This window comes from Triturus cristatus, chromosome 7, assembly GCF_964204655.1.
Source record: "Triturus cristatus chromosome 7, aTriCri1.1, whole genome shotgun sequence".
Classification (NCBI taxonomy): Eukaryota; Metazoa; Chordata; class Amphibia; order Caudata; family Salamandridae; genus Triturus; species Triturus cristatus.
Genome location: NC_140590.1, coordinates 413,592,061 through 413,610,495, shown reverse-complemented (window position 1 = coordinate 413,610,495; position 18,435 = coordinate 413,592,061).

Sequence of the window (18,435 nt, the reverse complement as noted above, 5' to 3'; positions counted from 1 at the left end):
GTGTCATTTTAATGTCTCGCTGTGGTTAAACGGATGTAACCCGAGTACACTATACGATTATCCTGAGAGCTAGAGCAGTGGCCATAGTGACCACACCGTCATCCGCTCCACTCAACATGTATGCACAGACGTCACCCAAAGATTACACTGACACATTCGTTATGGGTGAAGAACTGCTGCAGGTTTATTTCATACAACATAAGTATGACGATAGAGTGGGTTATCTTACGGGCGATCCAGGGCAAGCAGCCCCTCGCTGCTCCGCCCGCCTTGCGAGCCGGCACGCACGGTGGGTCGATGCCCGGCAGTGCGGCACATTTTTTTCAGATCCTCCTTTGGATCACGTGATCTGACTAATACTCCCGCCCCCTTTTAACGGGGGCGGAGCGTGTTATGGCACACTCCCGGTCAGGCCCCCCAACCGCCCGAAGGACTAACGGGGCGCCGTCGCAGTCTTCCTAGAACCTCCTTCGTCTCCCGGACCTTGGCTAGGGCACCCTTACTGTGCCGGACAGGGGTACCCTTTCTGTACCGACTGTCGCAGAGGTACCCTTACTGTACCCTTCTGCCTCCAGATCGCCCTGTAACTCCGCCACAGCTCTGGGGAGGCTCCCGTCGCTGCCAGAGCCCCCCTTGCCTCCCTTCGCTGTTATGGGTGCCCTGCCCCTGCGAGCTAGCTTTAGTGGGCTAGATTATGGAACCTGTTCTGTGACCCGCAAATAACATCAATAATTTGCAACTTTACTCAGAACACCAGCGCAGACTAACAACGGGGATTTCCACCAAAAGCGAATTGACGCAAGGATGTCTCTTGGCCCCACTGCTGTTCAGCTTATACGTGACAGATGTTCCTAACTTCTTTGCAATGCAACTGCAGATCATCCTAACGTAATTGTGTGACGATCTAATTAGGGTCCTTTGTCGCTTAGAAGTGTGTTTCCAACAGCTACAGCACAATAAAGCAAGATGAAGGTAACGTGTGAGTTACTGCCTTCCCTACGTTTATCAACACAAGCTGACATCACGGGTATCTAATGATGGGATGGGTGCTTAAAAACTGTGAACATCAGACAGTAGGGGGGGAACAGCCTCTGTCTTTGTACTCTCACCCAGCACACGGGCAATATATGCTCACTGTCCCTGGCTGCTTCATGACACTGTCTCTGAATAGTTAATGCCACCCTTGGCTAGTGACAGCATTCTTGGCAAGTGATTCGTTGAGACAATCTCACCTTCCTACAGCCCGCAATAAAATAGATAAAACTGCTAACTCTGCCGTATTCACCTTTTCGGCCAACGCTCCCTATTTTTGTTTCCTTTCACATTTCATTATTATCCTATTGTTTACTTCCAATGACCAATATCTCAGCAACATCTCCTGGTTTTGGCCTCCCTACTGCCAATAATGACCTGACATTCTCCGGATCTACCTTAACTAACCAGATAATACGAGTTCTATTGCATATTCTTGCAAATTAAGTTACATTACTTGGATGGTGGAGTCTTATTCCAGCCTTTGTTCTTCAATCGTTCATATAAAATCAAACTATGATAAATATTATGAATATGAACAACCGACAGTATGGGGGCAACAGCCTCTGTCTTTGTACTCTCACCCAGCACACGGAAAACATATGCTCACTGTCCCCGGCCGCTGCATGTCACTGTCTCTGAATGGTTAATGCCACAACCTTAGCTGGTGACAGCATCATTGGCAAATGATTCGTTGGGACAATCTCACCTTCCTACAGCATGCCAAGACAAACGAATGAAAAATCGATAAAAACTGCTAACTCTGCCGTATTTGCCCTTACGGCCATTGACTCCCTACTTTTGCTTCCCTTCACATTGTATTTCTATCCTATTGTTTACTGCAAATTGACCAATATCTCATCAACATCTCCTTGTTTTAGCCTTTCTACTGCCAATAATGACCTAGCATTCTTGGGATCTATCGTAACTAACCAGATAATACAGGCATAGTGAATATTTTTGCAAATTAAGTTACAGTAAATTAGGTGATGAAGTCTTATTCTAGCCTTGTTGTTCAATGGTTCATATAAACTCAAACTAAGATAAATATTATTGAAATATTTCAGTTCATTCCTACTTTTTAATTTACTTATAATTAAAGTTTATCACCTGAAAACGATACCCACAACCGCCCTGGCTAAAGCGCGGGGGATAGGTCTTATTGAGGCAACCCGGCCTGCTTTAGGTTGCAGGGGCTTGCCCCCCCAGTGTATATCTGGACCTTTTTCTATATGTTGCCTTCAGCTGATACTCCTGCAGGCCAAACCCTTGGCTTTGGTGCCCGGCTCAGTGTGTTGATGGCTGGTGTTTGATCAAAAGCTTGATCAACCATAAAAATGTATGCCTGTGTAATATGTACCTTTCACGCACAGTTATTACCAATAAATTGTAACATGGATTAGCAAAAAAGGGGGCCAAGTACTCTTGGTGCTGAATAACAGATGGTTATTGCTCTCCAACTCAATGGTACTCATTTTATCCATCTCCGAATGATACAAGGCTGGAAGGACTCATAGGGATCAGAAACTGTGGCCATGAGGTCACACCCAGGCCATTATAATCCCCTAGGCCACCAGGCCCGACTCTACAATTTAGCACACTTATGGCACCCTTTGCTGTACACGTTGCACAAATGAGATCAGTATTTAAAGTGGGAGTGCTTAGCATAGAGCCAGTCTAACTACTTGAGGAACCATGAACCCTATAGAAAAAGTCTTGTGACAAACCAGGTGAAATCCTCTTTTTTTCTACGCGGTAACCCCCACGTGGAAATCCTCTCTTCAGCAATGCAGGCGTCTACACGTATCTGGGATTCAACCCCCCCCAAGCGATAAACTAACCTTTCAATGTACCTAGATGAGCTGCTAGCAACTGGGAACCAAACATTAAGTAACAACCATAACGGTTGACCTTTGCGCTCAGAAATAGCCACTACTGTGGTATGGAGAGCTACGTGCAACGATTCATTCTTCGCGGCTGCCCACCACTATGGTGGGCAGTATTGAGCTGCACTCAATACTTTAGCATTCCTTATGGCAACTTGACTATTCACGAGGTGCACATAATACATTAATACTATTTCCCAACTACACCGCTCCTTACAAAGGGCAGAAAGTTCATAAACAGCCCATTTCTTTCTGATCGTCCAAATGATGCGGCAGGTGATTACAACTATAATTAACGGACTGCTCTGACATTTTCCGAAAACGACTTTATGTTCCCAACTTCCAGCCACAACACATTTGTTAGAAATGTTTTACGTTTTCATGATGCAAAATTGGCAGCTACATGACTTGCATTTTTATCATGCCCCTCACATATAGTGGTGGGTGTAGTAGAGTGAGCAGTAGAGTGTGAGTAGTAGAGAGTAGTAGAGTGAGTAGTAGAAAGTAGTAGAGTGAGTAGAGAGTAGAAGAGAGTGAGTAGTAGAGAGTGAGTAGTAGAGAGTGAGTAGAGAGTAGTAGAGAGTGAGTAGAAAGTAGAGTAGTAGAGAGTGAGTAGAGAGTAGTAGAGAGTGAGTAGAGAGTAGTGAGTTGTAGAGAGTGAGTAGTGTGTAGTAGAGAGTGAGTAGTAGAGAGTAGCAGAGTGAGTAGAGAGTAGTAGAAAGTGAGTAGTAGTAGAGAGTAGTAGAGAGTGAGTAGTAGAGAGTGAGTAGTAGAGAGTAGTAGAGAGTGAGTAGTAGAGAGTAGTAGAGAGTGAGTAGTAGAGAGAGAGAGTAGTAGAGAGCAGTGGAGTAGTAGAGAGTAAGTAGTAGAGAGTAGTAGAGAGTGAGTAAAGTAGAGAGTAGTAGAGAGTGAGTAGAGAGGAATAGAGAGTAGTAGAGAGTGAGTAGTAGAGTACTAGAGAGTATTAGAGAGTAGTAGAGAGTGAGTAGTAGAGAGTGAGAAGTAGAGAGTGAGTAGTAGAGTGTAGAGAGTAGTCGACAGAGTAGTAAAGAGTAGTATCGAGTGAGTAGTAGAGAGTGAGTTGTAGAGAGTAGTAGAGTGGTAGAGAGTGAGTAGTAGAGAGTAGTAGAGAGTGAGTAGAGTAGAGAGTGTGTAGAAGAGAGTAGTAGAGAGTGAGTAGTAGAGAGTACTAGAGAGTAGAAGAGAGTGTTAGAGAGTGAGTAGTAGAGAGTAGCAGAGAGTGAGTAGTAGAGAGTGAGTAGTAGAGTAGTAGAGAGTGAGTAGAGAGTAGCAGAGAGTGAGTAGTAGAGAGTGAGTAGTAGAGAGTGAGTAGTAGAGAGTAGTAGAGAGAGAGTAGTAGAGAGTAGTAGAGAGATAGTAGTAGAGAGTGAGTAGTAGAGAGTAGTAGAGAGTGAGTAGTAGAGAGTGAGTAGTGGAGAGTGAGTAAAGTAGAGAGTAGTAGAGAATGAGTAGAGTAGAGAGTACTAGAGAGTAGTAGAGAGGGAGTAGTAGAGTACTAGAGAGTAGAAGGGAGTAGTAGAGAGTGAGTCGTAGAAAGAGAGTAGTAAAGAGTTAGTAGTAGAGTGAGTAGGAGAGTAGTAGAGAGTGAGTAGTAGAGAATGAGTAGTAGAGACTAGTAGAGAGAGAGTAGGAGTGAGTAGAGAGTAGAAGAGAGTAGTAGAGAGTAGTAGAGAGAGAGTAGTAGAGAGTAGTAGAGAGTGAGTAGTAGAGAGTGAGTAGTAGAGAGTAGTAGAGAGTGAGTAGAGTAGAGAGTGAGTAGTAGAGAGTAGTAGAGAGTGAGTAGTAGAGAGTACTACAGAGTAGAAGAGAGTGGTAGAGAGTGGGTAGTATAGAGTAGTAGAGAGTGAGTAGTAGAGAGTGAGTAGTAGAGTAGTAGAGAGTGAGTAGAGAGTAGTAGAGAGTGAGTAGTAGAGAGTGAGGAGTAAAGTGTAGTAGAGAGTAGTAGAGATTGAGTAGTAGAGAGTAGTAGAGAGAGAGTAGTAGAGAGTAGCAGAGAGTTAGTAGTAGAGAGTGAGTAGTAGAGAGTAAGTAGTAGAGTGAGTAGTAGAGAGTAGTAGAGAGTGAGTAAAGTAGAGAGTAGTAGAGACTGAGTAGAGTAGAGAGTACTAGAGAGTAGTAGAGAGTGAGTAGTAGAGTACTAGAGAGTAGAAGAGAGTAGCAGAGAGTGAGTCGTAGAGAGTAATAGAGAATGAGTAGTAGGGAGTGGTAGAGAGTGAGTAGTAGAGCGTGAGTAGTACAGTAGTAGAGAGTAGTAAAGAGTGAGTAGTAGAGAGAGAGTAGTAGAGAGTGAGTAGTAGAGAGTGAGTAGTACAGAGTAGAGAGTAGTAGAGAGTCAGTAGTAGAGAGAGAGTAGTAAAGAGTGAGTAGTAGAGAGTGAGTAGTTGAGTAGTAGAGTAGTAGAGAGTGATTAGAGAGTATTAGAGAGTAGTAGAGAGTGAGTAGTAGAGAGTAGTAGAGAGTGAGTAGTAGAGAGTGAGTAGTAGAGTGTAGAGAGTAGTAGAGAGAGTAGTAAAGAGTAGTAGAGAGTGAGTTGTAGAGATTGGTAGAGAGTGAGTAGTAGAGAGTAGTAGAGAGTGAGTAGAGTAGAGAGTGCGTAGAAGAGAGTAGTAGAGAGTGAGTAGTAGAGAGTACTAGAGAGTAGAAGAGAGTGTTAGAGAGTGAGTAGTAGAGAGTAGCAGAGAGTGAGTAGTAGAGAGTGAGTAGTAGACTAGTAGAGAGTGAGTAGAGAGTAGCAGAGAGTGAGTAGTAGAGAGTGAGTAGTAGAGAGTGAGTAGTAGAGAGTAGTAGAGAGATAGTAGTAGAGAGTAGTAGAGAGTTAGTAGTAGAGAGTGAGTAGTAGGGAGTAGTAGAGAGTAAGTAGTAGAGAGTGAGTAGTAGAGAGTAGTAGAGAGTGAGTAGAGTAGAGACTAGAGAGTAGTAGAGAGTGAGTAGTAGAGTACTAGAGAGTAGCAGGGAGTAGTAGAGAGTGAGTAGTAGAAAGAGAGTAGTAGAGAGTTAGTAGTAGAGTGAGTAGGAGAGTAGTAGAGAGTGAGTAGTAGAGAATGAGTAGTAGAGACTAGTAGAGAGAGAGTAGGAGTGAGTAGAGAGTAGAAGAGAGTAGTAGAGAGTAGTAGAGAGTGAGTAGTAGGGAGTAGTAGAGAGAGTAGTAGAGAGTACTAGAGAGTGAGTAGAGAGTAGTAGATAGTAGATTGTGAGTAGTAGAGAGTAGTAGAGAGAAGAGTAGAGAGTGAGTAGGAGAGAGTAGTAGAGAGTGAGTATTGCAGAGTGAGGAGTGGAGTGTAGTAGAGAGTGAGTAGTAGAGAGTAGAGAGTAGTAGAGAGTGAGTAGTAGAGAATGAGTAAAGTAGAGAGTAGTAGAGAGTAGTAGAGAGTGAGTATTAGAGAGTGAGGAGTGGAGTGTAGTAGAGAGTGAGTAGTAGAGAGTAGTAGAGAGAGAGTAGTAGAGAGTGAGTAGTAGAAAGTAGTAGATAATGAGTAAAGTACAGAGTAGTAGAGAGTGAGTAGTAGAGTACTAGAGAGAAGAGAGTAGTAAAGAGTGAGTAGTAGAGAGTGATAGAGAGTGAGTAGTAGAGAGTAGTAGAGAGTGAGTAGTAGTGTGTAGTAGAGAGTAGTGGAAAGTGAGCAATAGAGAGTAGTAGAGAGTGAGTGGTAGAGAGTAGTAGAAAGAGAGTAGTAGAGAGTAGTAGCGAGTGAGTAGAGAGTATAGAATGGTAGATAGTAGAGAGTGAGTAGTAGAGAGTAGTAGAGAGAGTAGTAGAGAGTGAGTAGTAGAGAGTGAGTTGTAGAGAGTGGTAGAGAGTGAGTAGTAGAGAGTAGTAGAGAGTGAGTAGTGTAGAGAGTGTGTAGAAGAGAGTAGTAGAGAGTGAGTAGTAGAGAGTAGAAGAGAGTGTTAGAGAGTGAGTAGTAGAGAGTAGCAGAGAGTGAGTAGTAGAGAGTGAGTAGTAGAGTAGTAGAGAGTGAGTAGAGAGTAGCAGAGAGTGAGTAGTAGAGAGTGAGTAGTAGAGAGTAGTAGAGAGATAGTAGTAGAGAGTAGTAAAGAGTTAGTAGTAGAGAGTGAGTAGTAGAGAGTAAGTAGTAGAGAGTGAGTAGTAGAGAGTAGTAGAGAGTGAGTAAAGTAGAGAGTAGTAGAGAGTGAGTAGAGTAGAGAGTACTAGAGAGTAGTAGAGAGTGAGTAGTAGAGTACTAGAGAGTAGCAGGGAGTAGTAGAGAGTGAGTAGTAGAAAGAGAGTAGTAGAGAGTTAGTAGTAGAGTGAGTAGGAGAGTAGTAGAGAGTGAGTAGTAGAGAATGAGTAGTAGAGACTAGTAGAGAGAGAGTAGGAGTGAGTAGAGAGTAGAAGAGAGTAGTAGAGAGTAGTAGAGAGTGAGTAGTAGAGAGTAGTAGAGGGAGTAGTAGAGAGTACTAGAGAGTGAGTAGAGAGTAGAGAGTAGTAGATAGTAGATTGTGAGTAGTAGAGAGTAGTAGAGAGAAGAGTAGAGAGTGAGTAGGCGAGAGTAGTAGAGAGTGAGTATTACAGAGTGAGGAGTGGAGTGTAGTAGAGAGTGAGTAGTAGAGAGTAGAGAGTAGAGAGTAGTAGAGAGTGAGTAGTAGAGAATGAGTAAAGTAGAGAGTAGTAGAGAGTAGTAGAGAGTAGTAGAGAGTGAGTATAAGAGAGTGAGGAGTGGAGTGTAGTAGAGAGTGAGTAGTAGAGAGTAGTAGAGAGAGAGTAGTAGAGAGTAGTAGAGAGTGAGTAGTAGAGAGTAGTAGATAATGAGTAAAGTACAGAGTAGTAGAGAGTGAGTAGTAGAGTACTAGAGAGAAGAGAGTAGTAAAGAGTGAGTAGTAGAGAGTAATATAGAGTGAGTAGTAGAGAGTGAGTAGTAGTGTGTAGTAGAGAGTAGTAGAAAGTGAGCAATAGAGAGTAGTAGAGAGTGAGTGGTAGAGAGTAACAGAAAGAGAGTAGTAGAGAGTAGTAGCGAGTGAGTAGAGAGTAGAGAGTGGTAGATAGTAGAGAGTGAGTAGTAGAGAGTAGTAGAGAGAGTAGTAGAGAGTGAGTAGAAGATAGTAGAGAGTGAGTAGAAAGTAGAGAGTAGTAGAGAGTGAGTAGAGAGTAGTAGAGAGTAGAGAGGACTAGAGAGTAGTAGAGAGTGAGTAGTAGAGAGTAATAGAGAATGAGTAGTAGGGAGTAGTAGAGAGTGAGTAGTAGAGTGTGAGTAGTAGAGTGTAGTAGAGAGTAGTAGAGAGTGAGTAGTAGAGAGTAGAGAGTGAGTAGTAGAGAGTAGAGAGTAGTAGAAAGAGAGTAGTAGAGAGTTAGTAGTAGAGTGAATAGGATAGTAGTAGAGAGTGAGTAGTAGAGAGTGAGTAGTAGCGACTAGTAGAGAGAGAGAGTAGGAGTGAGTAGAGAGTGAGTAAAGAGTAGAGAGTAGTAGAGAGAGAGTAGTAGAGAGTAGTAGAGAGTGAGTAGAGTAGAGAGTAGTAGATAGTAGAGAGTGAGTAGTAGAGAGTAGTAGAGAGAAGAGTAGAGAGTGAGTAGTAGACAGTAGTAGAGAGTGAGTAGAAAGTAGAGAGTAGTAGAGAGTGAGTAGTAGAGAGTGAGTAGCAGAGAGTGAGTAGTAGAGAGTGACTAGTAACATAGTAGAGAGTGAGTAGAGAGTAGTAGAGAGTAGTAGAGAGTGAGTAGTAGAGAGTGAGGAGTAGAGTGTAGTAGAGAGTGAGTAGTTGAGATGAGAGAGTAGTAGAGAGTAGTAGAGAGTGAGGAAAGTAGAGAGTAGTAGAGGGTGAGTAGAGTAGAGAGTACTAGAGAGTAGTAGAGAGTGAGTAGTAGAGTACTAGAGAGTAGTAGAGAGTGAGTAGTAGAGAGTAATAGAGAGTGAGTAGTAGAGTGTAATAGAGAGTAGTAGAGAGTAGTAGAAAGTGAGTAGTAGTAGAGAGTAGTAGAGAGTGAGTAGTAGAGAGTAGTAGAAAGAGAGTAGTAGAGAGTAGTAGAGAGTGAGTAGAGAGTGGTAGATAGTAGAGAGTGAGTAGTTGTTAGAGGGAGGACCACCGGGGAGTCAGGGGGCACACTCCGGGGCACCTCCCTACCGCAAAGTTATAGCCGAGCGCCGCTGAGAAGCCTCCTAGGAGAGGTCTTTCTCCTATGATCGTACTAGGCCCAGTAACACCACCACACAGGACTCCGTATCAGTTGCTTATCTAGGTACTTTATCAATAGCAGCACATTCGAAATATTTACAGGGGGATCGAGAGATCCAGAAAGAGTCTCAATGTCTTTGTAGGGACAGGGTAGCGGGACAGTCTTAGTACCAGCCTGGTACGGGGAAGCTCTGCGCCAGACCTTGCGTTAGGCCGAAGGTGGCTCCGGGGATCGGAGCGGCAGGTGCTGGTCTCACAGCAGCTCGGACGTGGAGAGCCGCTTGGGTCGAGCCGCGACACAGTCAACAGGGCTCCGGTGGTAGGTCCGCTTCGGTCGAGCCGCGACGAGGTCAGCTGGGCTCTGATGGCAAGTTCAACAAGGTCGGGCCGCGACAGTGTCAGCAGGGCCCCAAAGGTTCGTGAAGGTCTTTAAGCACGGTGGAGCCGCGACGTAGTCAGCAGGGCTCAGAGCGTGGTTCCAGGATGAGTCTTTCTCCGTGGGGTCAGCCGCGATTCGATCAGCAGGGCTCTTGACTCCGGGATACAACTGCGGTCTTGTTGCAGGGTCGCCCCAGATATAGGTCTGGAGCCCTTTGATGTCCGGACCCTGGCGCCCGGGGGGGCGGAGAGGCCGGGTCGGGAGCGGCCAGACGCTCAGCAGGAGAGGCGCCAGGCCCAGGAGAGCTGTGGGGCGATCGCACCTAGGTGTGGGAGGACGGTTGGGGGTCCCATCGATACTGCCCTCCGCCGGGAGTGGGGAAGTGTTCATGTGGTACCCCCTGGCCAGTTGTTGGTACCTTGATGTCGGGGCTTGCTGGGGCCGAGGCCGGGTTGAGCGGGGTCACGTAGGCTGGTGCGCAGAGTCACGTACAATCCAAAATGGAGGAGCCCCGAGGTGCAGGGGACCTCGTGCGGCTTGGCGAGGGGGAACAGGACCACGCCACGAGGCCGGCTCCAACAAGCGTCCCCCCCAGCTGAAGGCAGGGAGAGTCACCCATCTCCTTGGGGGTTCTCATTGCCGAGGTGGAAGAATCTGGATATGCCGTCGGCATTGCCGTGGTCGTTGCCGGGCCGGTGCTCTACGGTGAAGTCCATCCCTTGCAGCGAGATGGACCATCGCAACAATTTGGGGTTCTCGCCCCGCATCTGCATTAGCCACCGCAGGGGCCGGTGGTCAGTCTGGACTCGGAAGTGAGTGCCGAATAGGTAGGGCCGGAGCTTTTTGAGAGCCCATACCACGGCGAAGGCCTCCCGCTCGATGGTGCTCCACCTCTGTTCTCGGGGCAGCAGTCGGCGGCTGATGAAGGCCACAGGCCTGTCGAGGCCCTCGGTGTCCATCTGGGAGAGGACCGCCCCAACCCCGTACTCCGAGGCATCTGTCTGAACCACGAATTCCTTGCTGTAGTCAGGGCCTGTAGTACAGGGGCAGCGCACATTGCCGCCTTGAGGGTTTCAAAAGCCGTCTGACAGCGGGGGGTCCAGTGCACCGTCTTGGGCTGCTTTTTGGAGGTGAGCTCCGTGAGGGGGCCCACAATACTGCCATAGTCTTTGATAAATCGCCGGTAGTAGCCTGTGAGGCCTAAGAAGGCCCGGACAGCTGTTTGGGTGGCGGGGGGCTCCCACGCCTGGATGGCATCAACCTTCAACTGGAGGGGCGCCACCTGGCCACTCCCCACCTGATGGCCCAGATAGGTCACTGATCCTTGACCGATCTGGCACTTGCTGGCCTTAATCGTGAGCCCGGCCCTTTGGAGAGCGGCCAGGACTTCTCTGAGGTGTCCTAGGTGCGCGGCCCAGTGGTTGCTGAAGACTGCAATGTCGTCTAAGTAGGCCGCGCTGAAGGCTTCTAGTCCGGCCAGGACCTTGTTCACCAGTCTCTGGAAGGTCGCTGGGCCGTTCTTCATACCGAAGGGCATCACCCGAAAGTGGTAGTGCCCATCAGGGGTGGAGAAGGCGGATCGTTCCTGGGTGCCGGGGGTGAGCCTGATCTGCCAGTACCCAGCGGTGAGGTCAAAAGTGCTTAGGTAGCGGGCGGCCCCTAAGCGGTCGATCAGCTCGTCTGCCCGTGGCAGGGGGTGGGCATCGGTCTTGGTGACTGCATTTAGGCCCCTGTAGTCCACACAAAATCTGAGTTCCTTCGGCACCAGGACCACAGGGCTGGCCCACGGGCTGTCGGATGGCTCGATGACTCCGAGGGCGAGCATCTTGGAGACCTCCGTTTGTATGCAGGCTCGGACCCGGTCGGGCACTCTGTAGGCGCGGTGTCGCACAGGGTGGCTGTCCCCGGTATCCACGTCGTCGAGGTACCAGGAGGTCACCCCGGGCGTGAGAGAGAAGAGGGCAGCGAAGTGTTGCAGCAGCTGCCGGCAGTCATGGCGCTGTTCTGGGGTCAGGGTGGTGGAGAGTTTGACGCCCTCCATGGAGCCGTCTTGGTCCGAGGACCCCAGGGGGTCGGGTAGGGGCTCGGAGTCGCTTTCGCCCCCATCGTCGGTAGCCAGCAGCAGGTTTAGTTCGGTTCGGGCAAAGTGGGGCTTGAGCCGGTTGGCGTGTAGGACCCGGAGGGGATTCCTTGGGGACTCCATGTCGACCAAGTAGGTGACGGGGCTCTTCTTCTCAACCACCTTGAAGGGCCCGGTCCATTTGTCCTGAAGGGCGCAGGGGTCCACGGGCGACATGACCCAGACTTGCTGGCCCGGCTCGAACTCGATGGTCGAGGCATTTTCGTCATACCAGCATTTCATGTCTTCTTGGCTGGCTTCGAGGTTGGCTTCTGCCAGGGCCCGGAACTTCCGAGTCTGGTTCCGCAGGGTCAAGAGGTACCTGTAGACGTCGGGGGGGGCATCTTGGACGCTTGCCTCCCAGCCCTCTTTGACCAGGCTGAGGGGCCCTCGGACGGGGTGCCCATACAACAGTTCGAAGGGGCTGAAGCCCAGGGATTTCTGTGGAACCTCTCGATAGGCGAACAGGAGGCATGGCAGCAGGACGTCCCATCTCCTCCTCAGGGGCTCCTCCAGGCCCTTGATCATTCCTTTCAAGGTTCTGTTGAACCGCTCGACCAGTCCGTTCCCCTGGGGGTGGTGAACTTGTAGGTGACCCCACATTGTTGCCAGAGGGATCTCATGTATTTCGAGATGAAGTTCGTACCCCTGTCGCTCACCACTTCTCGGGGGAACCCCACCCTGGAGAAGATGCCCATCAGGGCCCGGCCCACCACTGGAGCTGTCACAGTTCGGAGGGGGATGGCCTCTGGGTATCGGGTGGGGTGGTCGACCAGTACCAGGATGAAGCGGTGGCCCAGGGCTGTTCGGGGGTCGAGGGGCCCCACGATGTCAATCCCTACCCGTTCGAACGGGGTGTGGACGGCTGGAAATGGTTGGAGGGGGGCCTTGACTCGACCCCCAGTCTTCCCGCTGGCTTGGCAGGTCTGGCAGGACCGGCAGTGGTGGTCCACGTCTCTCCGCATTCGGGGCCAATAAAAATGGGTCACCAAGCGGCTGTAGGTCATGTCTCGCCCGAGGTGTCCGGCGAGGGGCACGTCATGCGCCAGGTTCAGGAGGAACTCTCGGAATCGGAGGGGAACCACCAACACACGGCCGGCTCCTAGTTCGGCGACTTTCTGTTCGCTATATAACAAGTCATTGTCCCAATAGATCCAGTGGGTTCCCGTGGGGTCCCCGTGGCCTGGGCGGCCGCTTGCTGTCGGGCCCCCTCGAGGGACGGGCAGGCCTTCTGTTCTTGTTGGAACGGTTCACGGGTGGGGCCCCCGTCGTGGCGCCACTGGGCCAGCTCGGGGATCTCGCTGAGGGAGGCGGCCTCGTCGGGGGAAAGTTCGGATGGCCCGGCCTCATCGTCAGGCTCATCCGTGCCGGAGGAGGGTGGCAGTTCTGGGCCCGCAGGCTCGACGGGGGCCGCTGCAGCGGCTGGTTGGGCGGTCATGGACCGGGTGGTGGCGCAAGCCCATTCGGGCAGCCCTAGCATCCCCAGATGCTCTCGGCGCTCCACCTGGGCCCAGGGGGAGCTCTCCAGGTCGTTCCCCAGGAGGCAGTCCACTGGAGCGTCGTCGCGGACAGTTACTTTCAGGGTGCCTGACACTCCTCCCCACTCGAAGGGGATCCGGGCCATCCGGCACATGCTTTCGGTGTTGTCCGCGGTCCGGACAGGGCATAGAACATGCGGCAGGATCTGTTCGGGGGTCACCAGGTGGCAGCGGACAGCGGTCACACTGGCCCCAGTGTCACGGAGGGCTTCGGCCCGTTGCCCATTGATGGTGTCCCACTGCTGGTACTTCTGGGTGTTGCTCGGGATGGGGGCTCGGGGCACCATTTCTCAGGTGCCCAGGCATACGAGTGACATGGCAGCCGGTTCCCATTCGGGGGACCCGACGTCGCGGTTTTCCTCCTCTTCTTCTCCTTCCCCCAGGGCTGCGGCGGCTATTTGTCAGAGAGGGGGCCCAGCGGTCCCGTTTCGTCGGTTCACGGGGCAGGCCGGGTCGCTCGCATAGTGGCCTGCCTGTTGGCAGCCGAAGCAGGTCACTGTTGGTCGGGGTCCAGGCCTGGCAATGGGGGTCCCCCTACGGACCAGGGTCGGGGACGTGTGGTTGGCGGCTTGGCCTCGTGGCGGGCTTCGGGGCGGCCCAGCCGGGAATTCTCGATTGCGGTGAAACCCTCCTCCTCGTCCCGTGGGACTCCGTTGGTAGTCCCCCACGGGGTTCCGGGGGACCCGGGTGTTGACCCATCGGTCGGCTTCGGCGGCGAGCTTCCGGGGCTCGGTCAGTTTGCTGTCAAGGAGGTGTTGCCTTAGTTCGACAAAGCAGTTGTTGGCGAGGTGCTCCCAGACAATGAGGTCGAACAGTTCGTTGTACGAGGTGACCTTGCTCCCTCTTATCCACCCTTCAAAGGCTCTGCTGAAGAAGTCCACGTATTCGACCCATGTGGTACCAGGGAGCTTCTTGCAGTCCCGGAAGCGCTGCCGGTACATCTCGGCTGATAGTCCGTAGCGGGTGAGTAGGGCCTCTTTCATGTGGCCATACGAGGTCATCACCGCGTCGGGGAGTTGCAGCAGGGTATCCCGGCCCTCGCTGAGGAACCTCCCCCATAGGCCGGCACCCCAATCCTTCCGGGGTACCCGATGGGAGGTCATGGCTACCTCGTATGCTCGGAACCATTGCTGGATGTCGTCGTTTTTATAGTACTCCTTGACGACATCCTTGGGGATATGAACCTTTGGCTCGGTCAGTGGCAGAGCGTCCCAGGATCTGGGGGTGCTGGTCTCCCCCGTTTTGGATTTCAGTTCGAGTTCCTTGAGGCCCCTCTCATGCTCGAGGGTTAGCCGTTTCTCTTCTAGTTCTCGATGCCGTTTCTTTTCTTCGATTTCCTCCTGCAGCCGTAGTTGCTCCAAGGCCAACTTTTTCTCCGCCAGCAGGAGTTCACCGTCCAGCCGGAGTCGTGCGAGTTCCAATTCGTGTGTCCGGACCCTCTCCCGTTCTTGCATTTCTTCGTGGGATAGGCCGGCTTCCGGGATGCTTCGTCCCCCATCTGCCGGGGTCATGGTCGGCGGCAGGTTTTCGTCCCGGGCCGAGGTCCCTTCGCCTTGGGGTGGAGTGGCCTCGGATTCTGCCCAGGCTTTCAGGGCTTTCTGCATTTCTTCCTTGGTGCCCAACCCTGTGGTTGGGATCCCTTTGTCCTTGCAGAATTGTTTCAATTCTTTGTGGGTGTATTCTTCCAACCTTTCTTGCTGGAAGGTTGCGGCCACGGTTGTTTCTTGGCTGCTCATGGTTCTCTTTCTTTTTCCGTCTGGTTAGGCAGTGGGTGCGTTACTTGCCTGTACGATTGTGTCTGGCTCGGATCCCGTCGCTGGCCACCAAATGTTGGAGGGAGGACCACCGGGGAGTCAGGGGGCACACTCCGGGGCACCTTCCTACCGCAAAGTTATAGCCGAGCGCCGCTGAGAAGCCTCCTAGGAGAGGTCTTTCTCCTATGATCGTACTAGGCCCAGTAACACCACCACACAGGACTCCGTATCAGTTGCTTATCTAGGTACTTTATCAATAGCAGCACATTCGAAATATTTACAGGGGGATCGAGAGATCCAGAAAGAGTCTCAATGTCTTTGTAGGGACAGGGTAGTGGGACAGTCTTAGTACCAGCCTGGTACGGGGAAGCTCTGCGCCAGACCTTGCGTTAGGCCGAAGGTGGCTCCGGGGATCGGAGCGGCAGGTGCTCGTCTCACAGCAGCTCGGACGTGGAGAGCCGCGACGGTGTCTGCAGGGCTCGGGTGGTAGTTCCGCTTGGGTCGAGCCGCGACACAGTCAGCAGGGCTCCGGTGGTAGGTCCGCTTCGGTCGAGCCACGACGAGGTCAGCTGGGCTCTGATGGCAAGTTCAACAAGGTCGGGCCGCGACAGCGTCAGCAGGGCCCCAAAGGTTCCTGAAGGTCTTTAAGCACGGTGGAGCCGCGACGTAGTCAGCAGGGCTCAGAGCGTGGTTTCAGGATGAGTCTTTCTCCGTGGGGTCAGCCCCGATCCGATCAGCAGGGCTCTTGACTCCGCGATACAACTGCGGTCTTGTTGCAGGGTCGCCCCAGATATAGGTCTGGAGCCCTTTGATGTCCGGACCCTTGCGCCCGGGGGGGCGGAGAGGCCGGGTCGGGAGCGGCCAGACGCTCAGCAGGAGAGGCGCCAGGCCCAGGAGAGCTGTGGGGCGATCGCACCTAGGTGTGGGAGGACAATTGGGGGTCCCATCGATACTGCCCTCCGCCGGGAGTGGGGAAGTGTTCATGTGGTACCCCCTGGCCAGTTGTTGGTGCCTTGATGTCGGGGCTTGCTGGGGCCGAGGCCGGGTTGAGCGGGGTCACGTAGGCTGGTGCGCAGAGTCACGTACAATCCAAAATGGAGGAGCCCCGAGGTGCAGGGGTCCTCGTGCGGCATGGCGAGGGGGAACAGGACCACGCCACGAGGCCGGCTCCAACAGTAGTAGAGAGTGAGTAGTTGAGAGTAGTAGAGAGTGAGTAGTAGAGAGTGAGTAGTAGAGTGTAGAGAGTAGTAGAGAGAGAGTAGTAGAGAGTAGTAGAGAGTGAGTAGTAGAGAGTGAGTTGTAGAGAGTAGTAGAGTGGTAGAGAGTGAGTAGTAGAGAGTAGTAAAGAGTGAGTAGAGTAGAGAGTGAGTAGTAGAGAGTGAGTAGTAGAGAGTACTACAGAGTAGAAGAGAGTGGTAGAGAGTGGGTAGTAGAGAGTAGTAGAGAGTGAGTACTAGAGAGTTAGTAGTAGAGTAGTAGAGAGTGAGTAGAGAGTAGTAGAGAGTGAGGAGTAAAGTGTAGTAGAGAGTAGTAGAGATTGAGTAGTAGAGAGTAGTAGAGAGAGAGAGTAGTAGAGAGTAGCAGAGAGTTAGTAGTAGATAGTGAGTAGTAGAGAGTAAGTAGTAGAGTGAGTAGTAGATTGTAGTAGAGAGTGAGTAAAGTAGAGAGTAGTAGAGACTGAGTAGAGTAGAGAGTACTAGAGAGTAGTAGAGAGTGAGTAGTAGAGTACTAGAGAGTAGAAGAGAGTAGTAGAGAGTGAGTAGTAGGGAGTAATAGAGAATGAGTAGTAGGGAGTAGTAGAGAGTGAGTAGTAGAGCGTGAGTAGTAGAGTAGTAGAGAGTAGTAAAGAGTGAGTAGTAGAGAGAGAGTAGTGGAGAGTGAGCAGTAGAGAGTAGAGTGAGTAGTACAGAGTAGAGAGTAGTAGAGAGTGAGTAGTAGAGAGAGTAGTAAAGAGTGAGTAGTAGAGAGTGAGTAGTTGAGTAGTAGAGTAGTAGAGAGTGATTAGAGAGTATTAGAGAGTAGTAGAGAGTGAGTAGTAGAGAGTAGTAGAGAGTGAGTAGTAGAGAGTGAGTAGTAGAGTGTAGAGAGTAGTAGAGAGAGTAGTAAAGAGTAGTATCGAGTGAGAAGTAGAGAGTGAGTTGTAGAGAGTAGTAGAGAGGTAGAGAGTGAGTAGTAGAGAGTAGTAGAGAGTGAGTAGAGTAGAGAGTGTGTAGAAGAGAGTAGTAGAGAGTGAGTATTAGAGAGTACTAGAGAGTAGAAGAGAGTGGTAGAGAGTGAGTAGTAGAGAGTAGCAGAGAGTGAGTAGTAGAGAGTGAGTAGTAGAGTAGTAAAGAGTGAGTAGAGAGTAGCAGAGAGTGAGTAGTAGAGAGTGAGTAGTAGAGAGTGAGTAGTAGAGAGTAGTAGAGAGAGAGAGTAGTAGAGAGTAGTAGAGAGATAGTAGTAGAGAGTGAGTAGTAGAGAGTAGTAGAGAGTAAGTAGTAGAGAGTGAGTAGTAGAGAGTAGTAGAGAGTGAGTAAAGTAGAGAGTAGTAGAGAGTGAGTAGAGTAGAGAGTACTAGAGAGTAGTAGAGAGTGAGTAGTAGAGTACTAGAGAGTAGAAGGGAGTAGTAGAGAGTTAGTCGTAGAAAGAGAGTAGTAGAGAGTTAGTAGTAGAGTGAGTAGGAGAGTAGTAGAGAGTGAGTAGTAGAGAATGAGTAGTAGAGACTAGTAGAGAGAGAGTAGGAGTGAGTAGAGAGTAGAAGAGAGTAGTAGAGAGTAGTAGAGAGTAGTAGAGAGAGTAGTAGAGAGTACTAGGAGTGAGTAGAGAGTAGAGAGTAGTAGATAGTAGATTGTGAGTAGTAGAGAGTAGTAGAGAGAAGAGTAGAGAGTGAGTAGTAGAGAGTAGTAGAGAGTGAGTATTAGAGAGTGAGGAGTGGAGGGTAGTAGAGAGTGAGTAGTAGAGAGTAGAGAGTAGTAGAGAGTGAGTAGTAGAGAGTGAGTAGTAGAGAGTGAGTAGTAGAGTAGTAGAGAATGAGTAAAGTAGAGAGTAGTAGAGAGTAGTAGAGAGTGAGTATTAGAGAGTGAGGAGTGGAGTGTAGTAGAGAGTGAGTAGTAGAGAGTAGAGAGTAGTAGAGAGAGAGTAGTAGAGAGTAGGAGAGAGTGAGTAGTAGAGAGTAGTAGATAATGAGTAAAGTAGAGAGTAGTAGAGAGTGAGTAGTAGAGTACTAGAGAGAAGAGAGTAGCAAAGAGTGAGTATTAGAGAGTAATAGAGAGTGAGTAGTAGAGAGTGAGTAGTAGTGTGTAGTAGAGAGTAGTAGAAAGTGAGCAGTAGAGAGTAGTAGAGAGTGAGTAGTAGAGAGTAGTAGAAAGAGAGTAGTAGAGAGTAGTAGCGAGTGAGTAGAGAGTAGAGAGTGGTAGATAGTAGAGAGTGAGTATTAGAGAGTAGTAGAGAGAGTAGTAGAGAGTGAGTAGTACATAGTAGAGAGTGAGTAGAAAGTAGAGAGTAGTAGAGAGTGGTAGAGAGTGAGTAGAGAGTAGTAGAGAGTGAGTAGAGAGTAGTGAGTAGTAGAGAGTGAGTAGAGTGTAGTAGAGAGTGAGTAGAAGAGAGTGAGTAGTAGAGA